The sequence below is a fragment of the Neophocaena asiaeorientalis genome, unplaced genomic scaffold, assembly GCF_003031525.2.
Source record: "Neophocaena asiaeorientalis asiaeorientalis breed wild unplaced genomic scaffold, Neophocaena_asiaeorientalis_V1.1 scaffold77, whole genome shotgun sequence".
In the NCBI taxonomy this organism is placed as follows: domain Eukaryota; kingdom Metazoa; phylum Chordata; class Mammalia; order Artiodactyla; family Phocoenidae; genus Neophocaena; species Neophocaena asiaeorientalis.
Window position 1 is genome coordinate 7,074,829 of NW_020174645.1, and position 14,224 is coordinate 7,089,052.

The window sequence follows — 14,224 nt, forward strand, 5'->3', positions numbered from 1 at the left end:
ATGAAATCAGAAGCAGTAGACAGATGTTGGTGCAATACGAATATTGTGATGCATTTATATCAATAAAATGCTAAACGTCAATTTATCAACGCATGTTTGACTTAGACTGTAAATAGAAAGCAGTTTGTTTCTGTGCTGGCAACAGGCATTGCACAGACATGGTTTCAGGTAAATAAATCTATTCTACGATAAGTTCACAGTGTGGTGTTGACTGTTCTCCTGCAGGAGGGGTGGGTGATGTGCACTGAGGACCTCCAGCCCTGCACCCTGAGCAGTTGTGCCCTTAGGTAGATAAAAGGGACAGAAAGTTCCTGTTGACATTCTGCATAGGAGAGCAGAGTGGTAGGTGGTCTGGTTGTGTGACATGAGATCTATAAAATATTCCTGCCCTGGTTCCACTGTCTCCCCTCAAGTATGAGAAAAAGAGTGTGTCATGAGTGGGGTTTTCAGAGATAACATGATTTAAAAGTTGTCAGCAGCTTGGAGACTATAGTGATGGAGAGATACTTGTAATACTACTCAGATGCAAAACGTAAATCCCACTGTTAACAGACACAGAAAAGAGCTGAGTAAACCAACTATACTCCAATTTAAAAAAAAAGAGAAAGGAGGTCCCCTCCAAAAAGGAACTGAAATCTATATACGTGGGGAAAATATCTGATAAATTTTAACATCCATTCTGTAAAGGATAAAAAAAAACTTTTGAGTACCCATAATTCCCATTTTTTGACATAATGAAAAATAAGCCAGAAGTATTGAATTCCAGAATTAGACTCACCATCCACTATTGCCCACTTTAGCACTGTTCTGGAGAGTCACTGTAGTCAGACAAGAGAAGGGAAAATGCCTAGGAGTGAACAGAAAGGAGCAATGGTCATACTGGATCAATAAGAACACCTTATTTTTATGAACGTTTAATAATTCAGGGGAGATTAACATCTTAGTATGAATGATACACGTCATACATTATTAATAATATATGAAGGGGCTTCCCTGGTGGCGCAGTGGTTGGGAGTCCACCTGCCGATGCAGGGGACGCGGGTTCGTGCCCCAGTCCGGGAAGATCCCACGTGCCGCGGAGCGGCTGGGCCCGTGAGCCATGGCCGCTGAGCCTGCGTGTCCGGAGCCTGTGCTCTGCAACGGGAGAGGCCACAGCAGTGAGAGGCCCACGTACTGCAAAAAAACAATAATAATAATAATATACGAAAATACCAAGTGTTTTAATCAGACTGATTCTAATAAAAATGAAAATGCAAGAGTAGCAAGGAAGGGTATAAACCTCAGGTATAAAACCTATAGTCATTAAATGTATTATCTAAGAAAGGTGGCATTTTAGCTTAGTAGGTAAAAGTTGGGTTATCCATTATGTCACTGGTTATTCTGAAAAAAAATATGGCTGTATCCCTCACACCCAATCAACTGCAAATGGATCAGAAGGTTTGAAAAATGAAGTTATACCCCAAAAGAAAAATGGCTAAATGATATAAACAAAATTTGTAAATATAAGATGTTCAATCTCACTAGCAAATTAAATTCACAATGAGATACCATTTCATGCCCATCAATTAACAAAAAAACGGGTCTTCTAATACCAAGGATGTGGACAATGGGCCATCCTTACATTGTAGAGCAATTGAGTATCATCATCTGGTACATTTACAGATGCTCTTAACATACAACCTGGTAGATCCTTACCTTCTTAGGGAATTCCTCACAAGTGCTGGAAGAGCAATACCAGGATGTTTACAAAAGAAAAGCACCAACCTAAATGACCAACAACAGGAAAATGGGTAAGTATATTTAAGGCATGTTGAAGTCACTCTGCATCAGTGAAAATGAATAAACAAACCAGGCATCAGCAGATAAACCTCCCTGCACTGTGCCACCAAGTGTGATGTATATCAAGTTTAAAATACACAAAATAAGACCATATCATAGCCTTTTTTTTTTTCTTGGCTGCACTGCACAGCATGCAGGATCTAGTTCCCCGACCAGGGGTCCAACCTGTGGTGTGCCCCCTGCAGTGGAAGTGCAGAGTCTTAACCACTGGACGGCCAGGAAACTCCATGACCATATCATACTCTTTAACCTGGCCCTAGGGCCAGTGCCTGTCTGTGCTAAGGCATGTGCACTGGCTTCCTTGATGAGAAAGTCCAGCTCACAGAAAGTCAGCTAAACAGCCATGTGGTGGATTCACAGTACAAGCTCCTCACCTCTGTGGACTAGGAGCAGACATAAATAACGAGTTCACAGACACCAGCCACAGGGATAGTAAGTGAGTAGGTGGATAGTGGTTAGTTCCAAGAGGGAGGGAGAGCAGAGTTTCGCTTCTGTAAGTAATGCTTGGGTGCCATGTATGTACGGGTTCATTATGCCCTTTGCAAATCTGAGATTTTTTTTTTTAAACCATAAGCTGAGAAGACTTTCTAAGCATGACACAAAATCCCAGGAGAGTGATAAGCTGATTACATAAAAATGTAAAATTTTTGGAATACCATATACCTCTCTGGAGTTAGTAAATTAGATGTGCTACGCATATAACAAAGAGCATATTCTTTAAACATACTAGCAAAGATAAAAGTTTAATGATCTCTCGTTTGCAGCTGGCATGAGGAAACAGCTCATGCTGATGGTGAAAATATAAATTGGCCCAATCTCTAGAGGGCAATCTGACAATATCTATGACATTTTTAAATATCCATCCCCTTTGATCAAGCACTTAACTTTGGTGAAATCCCCCCACATGTTTACAAAGCCAAACATAATGCTGCTGCACTGCTGTTAGCAAAAGATTGGAAATAACCTGTATGCCCATCAATAAACAAGCTAGCTGCTAAATAAGCTAAGAACATTCTTACCATGGAGTATTAATGCAGCCTTCAGAAAACCCAAGGTTAGATCTATGAGCCAGCAAGCAATGACGTCCAATACACATTTACTGCCCAGTGAAATATTCAAGTGCAGGTCCATCCATGTTGTCATAAAGGGCAAAATTTCATCATGGCTGAGTAATATTCCATTGCTATGTTCCACATCTTTATCCATTCATCTACTGATGGGCACTTGGGTTGCTTCCATGTCTTGGCTATTGTAAATAATGCTGCAATGAACATAGGGGTGCATGTATCTTTTCTAAAATACGCAGGAGTGGAATTACTAGATCACATGGTAGCTCTTTTTTTTTTGAAGAACCTCCATACTGTTTAGTGGCCATGCCAATTTACTTTCCCACCAGCAGTGCAGGAGGGCTCCCTTTTCTCCACACCCTCCCCAACACTTGTGATTTGTTGTCATTTTGATAAGTCATTCTGACAGGTGGGAGGTAATACAGCTAACTGTGGTTCTGGTTTGCATTTCCCCGACTATGATGTTGAGCATCCTTTTACGTACCTGTTGGCCATCTGTATGTCTTTGGAAAACTGTATTCAGATCGTATGCCCATTTTTTCATCAGGTTTTTTGATGCTGAGTTGTATATTTTGGATATTAACCCCTTGTCATATGTATCATTTGCAAATATCTTCTCCCATTTAGTAGGTGGCCTTTTCATTTTGTTGATAGTTTGCTGTGCAAAAGCTTTTTAGTTTGATGTAGTCACATTTGTTTGTTTTTGCTTTGTTTCCCTTGCTTGAGGAGACAGATCCAAAAAAATATTACTAAGACCGATGTCAGAGAGCATACTGCCTATGTTTTCTCCTAGAAGTTTTATGGTTTCAGGTCTTACATTTAAGTCTTTAATCCATTTTGACTTTATTTTTGTGCATGGTGTGAGAGTAGTCCAGTTTGATTCTTTTGCATGTAGCTGTCCAGTTTTCCCAAAACTATTTACTGAAGAGACTGTCTTTTCCCCATTGTGTATTCTTGCCTCCTTTGTCATAATTAATTGCACATATAATCGTGGGCTCATTTGGGCTATTTTTTTCCATTGATCTATACGTCTGGTTTTTTTGTGCTAGTACCATGCTATTTTGATGACTAGCTTTGTAGTATAGTTTGAAGTCAGGGAACATACTTCAGCTTTTTTGTTCTTTCTCAAAATTGTTTTGGCTATTTAGGGTCTTTTGTGTTTCCATACAAATTTTAGTTATTTGCTCTAGATGTGTGAAAAATGCCACTGGTATTTTGATAGGGATTGCACTGAATCTGCCTGGGATAGTATGGTCATTTTAACAATATTCTTACAATACATTAGTATGATATATCTTTCTTCTGTTTCTGTCTTCTTCAGCTTCTTTCGTGAATGTCTTATAGTTTTCAGAGTACAGGCCTTTTACCTCCTTAGATTCATTCCTAGGTTTTTTTTTTTTTTTTTTTTACACAGGATCCTCGCAGACCAGGGCACGAACCTGTGTCCCCTAGCATTGGCAGGCGGACTCTCAACCACTGCGCCACCAGGGAAGCCCTACTCTTTTTGACCTGATTATAAATGGGGTTGTTTTCTTAATTTCTTTTTCTGATACTTCATTGTTAGTGTATAGAAATTCAACAGGTTTCTGTATATTAATTTTGTATCCTGCAACATTACCAAATTCATTGATGAGCTCTAATAATTTTTTGGTGGCATTCTGTGGATTTTCTATGTATAGTATGTCACCTGCAAACAATAAATTTATTATTTTTTTATTTTGGCTGCGTTGGGTTTTTGTTGCTGTGCGCGGGCTTTCTCTGGTTGCAGCAAGCATATGGCCTGTACTATGTTGAAGTATGTTCCTCTGTATGTACTTTGTTGAGTTTTTGTCATAAATGGATGTTGAATCTTGTCAAAAGCTTTTTCTCCATCTATTTATATGATCATCTGGCTTTTATTCTTCAGTTTGTTAATGTGGTATATAACACTCATTTGCAGATATTGAACTACCCTTGCATCCGAGATAAATCCCACTTGATCATGGCATATGATCCTTTTTATGTCTTGTTGAATTTGGTTTGCTAATATTTTCTTGAGGATTTGCATCTGTGTTCAGCAGTGATACTAGCCTCTAATTTTCTTCTTCTGTGATATCTCTGTCTGGTTTTGGTATCAGAGTGATTCTGGCATTGTAGAATGAGTTTGAAAACATTCCTTCCTCTGCAATTTCTTGAAATAGTTGAGAAAGGTGTTAATTCTTTTCTGAATGTACAGAATTCATCTGTGAAGCCATCTGGTCCTACACTTTTGTTTGGGGGAAGTTGTTTTATTGCTGATTGAACTTCATTAATGGTAACTGGTCTGTTTATATATTTTCTATTTCCTCCTGGTTCAGTCTTGGGAAAGTGTACATTTCTAGGACTTTGTTCATTTCTTCTAGGTTGTCCATTTTATTGGCATGTAGTGATTTGTAGTAGTCTCTTATGATCTTTTGTATTTCTGGGGTGTGGGTTGTGACTTCTCCTTTTTCTTTTTTTTTTTTTTAATTTATTTATTTTGGGCTGCATTGGGTCTTCGTTGCTGCAGGCAGGCTTTCTCTAGTTGTGGCGAGCAGGGGCTACTCTTTGTTGCGGTGCGTGTGCTTCTCATTGTGGTGGCTTCTCTTGTTGCGGAGCACGGGCTCTAGGCGCACAGGCTTCAGTAGTTGTGGCACGAAGGCTCAGTAGTTGTGGTTTGTGGGATTTAGATCACAGGCTCAGCAGTTGTGGCGCACAGGCTTAGTTGCTCCACAGCATGTGGGATCTTCCCAGACCAGGGCTCGAACCCAAGTCCTCTGCATTAGTAGGTGGATTCTTAACCCTTGCGCCGCCAGGGAAGCCCTTCATTTCTGATTTTATTGATTTGGGCCCTCTCTCTTTTTCTTGATGAGTCTGGCTAAAGGTTTATCAATTTTGTTTATTTTTTCAAAGAATCAGCTCTTAGTTTTTTTGATCCTTCCTATTGTTTTCTTAGTCTTTATTTCTGCTCTAATCTTTATGATTTCTTTCTTTCTACTAACTTTGGGTTTTGTTTGTTCTTCTTTTTCTAGTTCTTTTAGATGTAAAGTTAAGTTGTTTGAGATTTTGCATGTTTCCTGAGCTAGGCTTGGATCACTATAAATTTCCCTCTTAGGACTGCTTTTGCTGCATCCCACAGATTTTGAATCGTTCTGTTTTTGCTTTTATTTGTCTTCAAGTATTTTTAAAATTTCTTCTTTGATTTCTTCAGTGATCCACTGCTTGTTTAGTAGCATATTCCCCACAAGGAAAGAGAACAAAAGAAGAAAGGGAGAAAAAGTAACTACAAAAACAACCCCCAAAACAATTAACAAAATGGCAATAAGTGGGTGGCACAGTGATTAAGAATCCGCCTGCCAATGCAGGGGACCCAGGTTCGAGCCCTGATTCGGGAAGATCCCACATGCCGCAGAGCAACTAAGCTAGTGCGCCACAACTACTGAGCCTGTGCTCTAGAGCCCGCGAGCCACAACTACTGAAGCCCGCGCACCTAGAGCCTGTGTTCCGCAACAAGAGAAGCCACCGCAATGAGAAGCCCGCGCGCCACAATGAAGAGTAGCCCCCACTCACCACAACTAGAGAAAGCCCGCACACAGCAACAAAGACCTGATGGCTGCATCAGGCTGCATAAATAAATAAATTTATTTTTTTAATGGCAATAAGTACATACGTATCAATAATTACTTTAAATGTAAATGGACTAAATGCTCCAAGACATAGAGTGACTGAATGGATACAAAAAGAAGACCCATATATATGCTGCCTTCAAAAGACTCATTTCAGATCAAAAGGCATACTGAAAGTGAGAGGATGGAAAAAGGCATTCTATGCAAAGGGAAATGAAAAGAAAGCTAGAGTAGCAATACTTGTGTCAGACAAAGTAGATTTTGAAACAAAGACTTTAACAGGAGGCAAAGGACATTACATAGTGATCAAGGGATCAATCCAAAGACGTAACAACTGTATATATATATTCACCCAACATAGGAGCACCTAAATACATAAAGCAAATATTAACAGACATAAAGGGAGAAACTGACAGTAACACAATATTAGTACGGGACTTTAACACACCACTTGGATCGATGGACATACCATCCAGACAGAAAACACTGGCCTTGAATGACACATTAGAACAAATGGAATATATATATAAAACATCCCATCCAAAAGCAGCAGAATACACATTCTTTTCAAGTACCTATGGAACATTCTCCAGGATAGAGTCATAAACCGGGGTTGGTAAATTTAAGAAAATTGAAATCATAGCAAGCATCTTTTCTGACCACAATGCTATGATACTAGAAATCAAGTATAAGAAAAAAAACAGAAAACAAAAAAACCCTGCAAACACGCAAACATGTAGAGGCCAAATAATATTCTACCATTTCTTTTAAAAAACAAGAGGAAGTTTTCAGTAATGATGGTTGCTGAGAATAAGTGAAAATGCTGTGATATAGATGGCAGATGGTGGTAGCCAGTTTTCTCACTGTTGGAGTAGGAGGTTACAGAAAAGCAAGGGAAGACAGCTAGAATGATCCATGTGGTAGTGAATTACAGTTGGAAACACCAGGATAAATTATGTTTAGCTTAATACCGATACAGAAAATTCCATATAGAAATATTTCTAGTTATGTGTATAATACATGTATTACACTGTCAACTGAGTGGGCCAAGAAGCAAGGACAGACACTCCAGTGGCGATGAGCACACTTAGCTCCCAGTTTAGGTTTCTGATGCCATTCTCCAATTAAAGGAATCAAGTCTCCTTAGAGAAATGGCTGATTCTAGGACTGAGGCAGAAAATGTACAAATGCCTGGAGAACACTAGTGCCAGAAAGTAAGGAAGTGCTCAAACACAAAAACAATGATCAAGGAGACGAAGTTATGTCAAAGGGACACAGGAGCCAAGTGAAGAAGCTTTGAATGGCCAAAGCTGGAACAATTAGAGCAATGAAATAAAGTAGTATTGAATTATAATCCAAAGTATAAAATAAATACCCATGAGTTCATATTGATATAAATAAATGGGAGAAAACAGAAATCTCCCTTGTAGAAGAAATCCAAGTAATTTCTATAGGCACTCTGCCATTACGGAGGTGAAGTTCTTTAAGCCTAAGCTTAAATCACATAGTGACTTCCAAAGAGTACATATGGGGACGTCCCTGGTGGTGCAGTGGTTAAAAATCCGCCTGCCAAATGCAGGGGATGCACGTTCGATCCCTGGTCCAGGAAGATGCCACATGCCGTGGTGCAACTAAGCCCGTGCGCCACAACTACTGAGCCCACATGTTGCAGCTACTGAAGCCCAAGCATCTAGAACCCATGCTCCGCAACAAGAGAAGCCACCACAATGAGAAGCCCGCACATCGCAATGGAGAGCAGCCCCCCACTCACCACAACTAGAGAAAGCCTGTGTGCAGCAACAAAGGCCCAATGCAGCCCCCCACCCCCCCCAAAAAAGAGTACATATAATGTAGACAGGGGGAAAAGTGACTCAGAGTAGAGAAACCTGACAGACCCTACCCTCAGCTAAGTGATGTCATCCTGAGAGCATGTACCTTTGATATGAAGTGAAGATGACATTTTACCTGTGGTCTTCCTCTCAAAACATATAACCTCAGTCTAATCAAAGGAAAAACATCTGACAAATCCCAAAAGACATTCTGCAAAATCCCTGACCAATGGTCCTTAAAACTGTTGAGGTCATCAAAAAGAAGGAAAGTCTGAGAAACTTTCACAGCCAAGAGAAGCCTAAGAACACATAATGACTAAATGCAATATGGTATCCTGAATGGGATCCTGGAATAGAAATAGGAAAAAACTAACAAAATCTGAATAAATTATGGACTTTAGTTAATAATAATGTATAAGTATCATTAAAAATGTACCATATTGTTAAAAAATGTTAATAACAGGGGAATCTGGGTCTGGGGTATATGAGAACCCTCTGTACTATCTGCTTAATTTTTCCATAAGTCTAAAAGCACTCACTCTCTCTCTCTCTCTCTCTCTCTCTCTCTCTCTCTCTCTCTCTATATATATATATATATATATGACTCAGAGCCATAAAAAAGAATGAAATCTTGTCATTTGCAATAACATGGATGGATACATACCACATCTCCTTTATCCATTCTTCCACTGTAAAGCTGGTTTCATGATTTTGTGTGTGCCCTTTAAAAGCACCCACTGACCTTTGAAGCCAAATGTTTTGGGGACTCATTTTCCTAGTGTGATGTCCCTGGGCTAGGGAGCCCAATGTGGGGCTCAGACCCCTTTACTCCTTGGGGAGAACCTCTCTAATTGTAATTATCCTCCCATTTGTGGTTCGCCTACCTGGGGGTATAGGTCTTGACTATACTGCGTCTCCACCCTTCCTACTTGTCTCATGGTTCCTTCATTTTATCTTTAGTTGCAGAAGATCTTTTCTGCTAGTCTTCATGTCATTCTCATCAATAGTTGCTGTGTATAAACAGTTGTAGTTTTGGTGTGCCCATGGAAGGAGATGAGCTCAGGGTCTTCTTATTCCACCATCTCGGCCACTCACCAAAATTTTTTAAAAATCCTCATAGAAGCATCAAAGAACTATAAGGTGGTCCAGAATTTCCAGGCAAAAATCTAAGAGAAAGCAAGAGAGATCATCAGAATACCCACTAGGAGAGGTCAACTTCTCTCCTAGTGGCATCTACCTATCCAAATAAACTAAGCTGTGAAAGCAAGCAGGGGTTTTGAGGGCTCACAGAGTAAAAAAGGCAAAGTCAAATCCAGGGCCCACCAAAAGTGGGAAGTCTCAAAGGACATTAAGCTGTGACCCCTGAAGGGCTAACACCTCAAGGTACAAGCAAACCTTCCCCAAAACTCAAAGAACTCTAGGCAGCATTGCCTTGGTGGTGAGCAGAACCAGGAAATCTGCAGCCCAAACTCTATCCTAGTGGTGAGCTATGAAACCTCAAGGCATGAATTTAAAGTCACTGATAGTACTCCTAAGCGCCAAGCAGAAATAAATGTAAATCCTGTCTGGGGGGAAGGCACCTTCATTTTACGTCATAGGAGAACCACACAATTATTTTTCAAAGCAGCACACAGTAGAAGACAACCAAGTACATAAGAAAACAAGGTGCCATTGAGTGAGAGCCTACAGAAACACACATTACAGATTCATACAGACTTCACATATGGGAAGTATTAGATATAAAACATTCATACTGGGACTTCCTTGGTGGTCCAGTGGTAAAGAATCCACCTTCCAATGCAGTGGACGCGGGTTGGATCCCTGGTCAGGGAACTAAGGTCCCACATGCCGCGGGGCAACTAAGCCTGCACGCCACAACTACTAAGCTTCCGCACCTCAACTAGAGAGCCTGCATACTGCAAACTACAGAGCCCATGGGCTCTGGAACCCGAGCACCACAACTACAGAGCCCACATGCCCTTGAGCCTGTGCGCCACAACTAGAGAAGAGAAAACCTGCACATCACAATTAGAGAGAAGCTCGTGCACTGCAACGAAAGATCCCGTGTGCCACAGCTAAGACCCGATGCAGCCAAAAATAAATAAATAAATAAAATCTTTTTAAAAAATAAATAAAAGAACACATTCATGCTTACTTTGCTTAAAGAAAAATAGATGAAAATCTGCAGGACACAGGAATTATTAAAAGTGAACATAGGGGGACTTCCCTGGCAGTCCAGTGGTTGAGATTTCACCTTCCAATGCAGGGGGTGCAGGTTTGATCCCTGGTTGGGGAGCTAAGATCCCACATGCCTCATGGCCAAAAAACAAAACATAACACAGAAGCAACATTGTTAACAAATTCAATAAAGACTTTAAAAAATGGTCCATATCAAAAAAAATCTTTAAAGAAAAAAGAAGTTAACATAGGGACTTTCCTGGCGGTCCAGTGGTTAAGACTCCATGCTTCCACTGCAGGGGGCACAGGTTCGATCCCTGGTCTGGGAACTAAGATCCCACATGCTGCAGTGCAGCCAAAAAAAAAAAGGGAACATATCAGAGAGGGAAGTTAAATGGAACCCTAGAAATGAAAAGTACAAGAACCAAAACTAAAAACTTAATGGATGGATGGACGTGGTATCAAAGTAGACACTGCAAAATAACCAATGAAGTGGAAGACAGATGAAAAGAAAATACAGCAGAATGCAGCAGAGAAAGGAAAAAAAAGCTCAAAAATACAGAAGAAAGGTAAAAATACCTGGAAGATAGACTGAGAAAGGTGACAAAGTCAAATATACATTTTATCATAGTTTCAGAAGACAAGAGTATGAGAGAAGTATTATTTGAAGAGGAAATGGCTGAGAATTTTCTAGAAGTGATAATCCAGATGCAAGAATCCCAACAAATCACAGAAAGTGTAAATAACAAGAAATCCGGCCCTAGAAATAGTATAGTGACCTGCAGAGAAGCCAAGACAGAGAAAATCTTAAAAGCAACAGAGGGCAAAAAAAAAAAAAAAGGCACTACCTTTAAAGAGTGACAGCCTACTGCTGACTTCACAACAGTTAGTGGAGGCCAGAAAACAGTGAGATGACAGCTTCATGTGCTGAAATTACTGGCAACCTAGAATTCTAAACCTGGAGAAAATATACAGTAATTAAAGAATCAAAGTCAAATATTTTCAGACAAACAAAAACAGAATTCTTCACCAGCAGACTCACACTAAGGGAAACTCTAGATGGGGGGTAGGGGTAAGCAATCTAAGTGATATGCAGGCCTCTGTCACCCAGGAGCATGGTAAAGTCACTGGCTAGCTCCAGACATAGATACACTGGTAAGTATGTTGCTACTTCCTAGGGTAAACACTAAATGACAGAAATAGAGGCAAGACTAACAAATCAACAGAAGGACAAAAATGAAAGAAATCTAAAAAGATTAAAAAAATAAAAAGGATAGAAAGGATAACAGAAGACGATAGAACCAACCCCAAATATAATCAATAGTAACATTATAAGAACATACTAAATATGTTATTCCTGTTGCTGTTTTTGAGAGAGTGATTTCTGCATGACCCAGATATTTCTATTTTGAAAAGCAATCCGTGCTTCTAACTTGATTCCAGCAGCAGGAAGAGATACAAACATGTCCAGCAGTCAGCTAGGAAGTGCTGGAGGAGCTGAAATTGGCTGCTTTTTCGTCAAAATTTGTAGAAATTATAAAATACATTTTGTAAGTTAAACTTACTTAGAATCAAAATGGTTTTAATTCAGGACTAGAAGTGTACAAAGTTTAACATTTTTATGTCTTTGATATTTATACATCATGACCTATTAAGAAAGATTTCTCTGAATACAAAAAGTTTACTTTTTAAATAAACTCTGCCGACGAACAGTGCAGGTACAAAACGGGGGGTGGTATAGTATATATACAAACATGCAATTTCAAATTATTTCTGAAAAACTACACACAAAACTAGTAATTATGATTGCTTCTGAGGAGGAAATTAGGAGAAGAAAGAAGACGAGGAAGTTTCACCTTATGCCCTTTTGAAAATTGTGAATCTAACTTTAGAAAATATATTAGACCATCTGATACTAACAATTTAATGGAAGTGCAAAGAGCTAAGAATAGCCAGAACACGTCTAAGAATAAGATCAAGGGGTCTTGCCCTTCCAAATATCAATAAATTTTATAAAGCTACAGTAAAATTAAGACAATGAGGTATAGGTGCTGGGATAGAAAAACTGACCAACGGTATGGAAAAGAGAGCTTAGAAACAGAGTTGCTCATTTCGAACACCTGATTTGTAACCCAGCTGGCATTAATCAGTGGAAAAAGCAGGTAATTTTTTAATACCTGGTGGTTATGCATGTTTAAACCTAAATTTTTAAGAATCAATAAAATTGGATCCCTACCTCGCACCGTACATATAAGAGAATAAATTTTTGACTCTGAGATAAGGAAAGATTTCATAAGAATTAAAAAATACAACCATAGGGAATTCCCTGGTGGCCCAGTGGTTAGGATTCTGGGCTTTCACTGCCGTGGCCCAGGTTCAATCCCTGGTTGGGGAACTGAGATCCCACAAGCTACACGGTGTGGCCAAAAAACAACAGGAAAGAAGGAGGGAGGGAGGAGGGAAAGAATGAAGGAAATACAACCATAAAGAAAAAGACTGGTAAATTCAAGTACATTAAAATTAAGACCCTCTGTTAATCAAAAGATACTATTGGGGCTTCCCTGGTGGCGCAGTGGTTAAGAATCTGCCTGCCAATGCAGGGGACACAGGTTTGAGCCCTGGTCTGGGAAGATCCAACATGCCGCGGAGCAACTAAGCCCGTGTGCCACAACTACTGAGCCTGTGCTCTAGAGCCTGCAAGCCACAACTACTGAAGCCTATGTGCCACAACTACTGAAGCCTGCGCGCCTACAGCCTGTGATCCGCAACGAGAAGCCACTGCAATGAGAAAGCCTCACACTGCAACGAAGAGTAGCCCCCACTCGCCACAACTAGAGAAAGTCCGTGCACAGCAATGAAGACCCAACGCAGCCAAAAAATAAGTCTTAAAAAAAAAAAGATACTATTAAAGAGAGTAAAGGGGACTTCCCTGGTGGTCCAGTGGTTAAGAATCCGCCTTCCAATGCAGGGGACGCAGGTTTGATCCCTGGTCAGGGAACTAAGATCCCCCATGCTGCAGGGCAACTAAGCCCACATACCACAACTACAGAGCCCACGCACCACGCACCACAAGAGAGCATGCACGCTGCAACTAGACAGAAGCCCGCACGCCACAACAAAAGATCCCGTGTGCCTCAACTAAGACCCAACACAGCCAAAAATAAATAAATATTTCCAAAAAATAAAGAAGGCTGGAGATAGCATAGCTCTGACTTCCAAAGATGAAAAAACAAAAAGGTGAATGTTAAAAAAGAGAATGAAAAGGCAAGTCACAAACTGGAAGAAGGTATCTGCAACTCGTATTCTGAATTACATCCAGAATATATAAAGAACTTCTGTGAATTAACAAGAAAAATAAAGAACACAATAGAAAAATGGGCAAAAAATTTTTTCACAGAAGAGGAAGCACAATTCCTAGATATATGAAATGATGTTCAATCTTGTTACAAAAACAGAAACTTGTAAATTAAAATCACTATGTCATCCCACATCCAGGAGAAAATTAAGGTTTGACAATACCAAATGGCAGTGAGGAAATGGGACAAAGGACTGCAGGTGTGCATGTATATTTGTACAACTTCTTTGGAAAACAGTTTGACAATATCTGGTAAAACTGAACACGTGCATACCTTACACCCATCAGTTCCACCTCTGAGTGTAACCCTACACAAGCCTGTGCTTACACACA

At 40.0% G+C, this 14,224-nt stretch overlaps 1 long non-coding RNA gene across 2 annotated transcripts; it reads right to left on the reverse strand.

Moving 5' to 3' along the window:
• Positions 1-1,117: 1,117 nt before the first annotated feature.
• LOC112408768 (uncharacterized) lies at positions 1,118-11,961 on the reverse strand. Of its 2 annotated transcripts, XR_003005004.1 has the most exons (4): positions 11,385-11,961; positions 9,243-9,524; positions 1,696-1,764; positions 1,118-1,173 (listed from the first exon to the last, which is right to left on the reverse strand). It is a non-coding gene; the product is annotated as an uncharacterized LOC112408768 (long non-coding RNA). The 2 variants fall into 2 exon arrangements; XR_003005003.1 differs by lacking the exon at positions 11,385-11,961 and having other exon boundaries at positions 9,243-10,183.
• Between the last annotated feature and the right edge of the window lie 2,263 nt (positions 11,962-14,224).